Source organism: Salvelinus sp. IW2-2015, unplaced genomic scaffold (assembly GCF_002910315.2).
Source record: "Salvelinus sp. IW2-2015 unplaced genomic scaffold, ASM291031v2 Un_scaffold924, whole genome shotgun sequence".
Classification (NCBI taxonomy): domain Eukaryota; kingdom Metazoa; phylum Chordata; class Actinopteri; order Salmoniformes; family Salmonidae; genus Salvelinus; species Salvelinus sp. IW2-2015.
In genome coordinates, this window is record NW_019942649.1 from 111,694 (window position 1) to 114,033 (window position 2,340).

Sequence of the window (2,340 nt, forward strand, 5' to 3'; positions counted from 1 at the left end):
CAGACCAGACTCCCAGTGGTTCAGGACAGTATGAGAGGGGAGCTAACATGATACAGACCAGACTCCCAGTGGTTCAGGACAGTATGAGAGGGGAGCTAACATGATGCAGACCAGACTCCCAGTGGTTCAGGACAGTATGAGGGGAGCTAACATGATGCAGACCAGACTCCCAGTGAGTTCAGTGGTTCCTTGTGGCAGGCTAGAGCAATGAGGAAGAATAGGCTGTGGAGAAGGCACGGTGCTCTCGCGCTATAGGGGGCCATCGGCTGACAGACTTGATCCTCTCTGTCGACGACACGAGACACATTTAACAAAAGAAAGAAACATTTCTGACACACAGCGACAAAACACACACACTAACCATATCGGCAGCATCAACAAAGAGACATGACTTCCAAACTGTTCACCGATTTTAAATCTAACATCTAAACTCTACATAAAATAAAAGTGAAAACATCAAGCTATAGAAAAGCACTACTAGTTGTTTTAAAAGTAATTTCCAGAATCATAAACTACAGAGTAGAGGAAGAGGACTCTCAGTGTGTCCCACATAGCCCCCTATGCCTGCCTGTCTCTACTGGAGGGCAGCTCTCCTTAAGGGTCTGAGCAGGTGTCAACTTTGACCCACCCTCTGCTCCCCTACAGTCCTGCTGCTAAGGCAGGATGCCATCTCCTAGGCACCTGTCACCTTCTTGACACCCATTGTCCCCTCATACTTAGACCCCCCGTCTTCACCACGTACTCTCTAGGACCTTCTATTTATTACAAATAAACACTTCTGGTTAAAAAAAATAAAAATATGAAAGAGTGTGCTGAGAAAAGAGTAGTAGATCCTTACGTCTTAAACTGCCGTAGAAATATCCCAACATTCATAGTGCGTTTGGAGTCCAGTAGTGAGACCTGCAAACACGGACACAGAGAACATGTCAGATACTATCATCAACGTGGAATAATAGCTGGTAGTCTACCGGTATATCAGTGGAGGCTGCTGAGGGGAGGACGGCTCATAATAATGGCTACGTGGAATAATAGCTGGTAGTCTACCGGTATATCAGTGGAGGCTGCTGAGGGGAGGACGGCTCATAATAATGGCTAATAATAATTCCATTATTATGGGTTCCAGTACCCATAATAATGGTACGGCGCGTGGATACCGTTCCACTTATTCCACTCCAGCCATAGCTACGAGCCCGTCCTATCAATTAAGGTGCCACCAACCTCCTGTGTGGTATTTGCAGTATCTTTCTACAGTATCTCTTTCAACTTTACAGTCAACACATTCCATCAATATAGGCTACCTGGCAGTTTGAACCACATCGAGCCTCTGTGCCAGTCAGTGGCTGCCTCTAACCAGCATGCTGTTGTCTTGCCACAGCAACAACATACCACTGCTGAATGGAGAGACAGACTGGCAGTAACTCATACTGCACTCCTATCCCAAACCTTGTCTCTGGTGCTGTCTCTCACAGCCCTCTCCCCCACCCATCCCCAGCCCTCTCCCCCACCCATCTCACCAACCCATCTCGAGCCCTCTCATCCTCTCCCACCTCTTCCACTCTCATCCTCTTCCACCCATCTCGAGCCCTCTCATCCTCTCTCCACCTCTTCCATCCATCTGCAGCCCTCTCATCCTCTTCCACCCATCTCGAGCCCTCTCATCCTCTCCCACCTCTTCCATCCATCTCCAGCCCTCTTATCCTCTCCTACCCATCTCCAGCCCTCTCATCCTCTCCCCACCCATCTCCAGCCCTCTCATCCTCTCCCACCCATCTCCAGCCCTCTCTTCCATGTCCAGCCCTCTCATCCCCTCCCACCCATCCTTGTCCAGCCCTCTCACCCATCTCCAGCCCTCTCATCCTCTCCCACCCATCTCCAGCCCTCTCATCCTCTCCCAGCTATCTCACCTTATCTGTGGTGGTGTCCTTGGGTGAACTGCATCGCATCAGCACAGACCTGCGTCTCAAACTTCCTGCTCTGTCCTGAGGTTTACTGTCCTTCTGTCCAAACAGCTCATCCAGAGAGTGGAGGTCTATAGGGAAATCTTCCTCCTCTGTAGCTGCTCCACTCCAGACACTCTTCCTCCCCTCCACCTTCTCCTTGGGGATCTGCTCCCAGTTCAGCTTCCTCAGCCGGCTGCGATGGGCCGAGTCCATACGGGTCAGAGGAGAGGAGCAGGAGTTGGAGGGAGGTGGGGCGGAGGAGGAGGGGGCGGAGGAGGGGGCGGAGGAGAGGTTTGGGTTAGGGAGCAGAGGTAAGGCCAGGAAGGGTGTCCATAGTTGTCACTTCCAAGACGAGGGTGCAACACCGCGAGGGCTGGCGGGTGGCGTTCCATGAAAGCCA

At 51.5% G+C, this 2,340-nt stretch overlaps 1 pseudogene; it reads right to left on the reverse strand.

Annotated features, from left to right (window-relative positions):
- LOC112069183 (FH2 domain-containing protein 1-like) overlaps nt 1–2,333 on the reverse strand; it is a 37,392-nt pseudogene extending 35,059 nt beyond the window's left edge.
- Nucleotides 2,334–2,340: the final 7 nt, after the last annotated feature.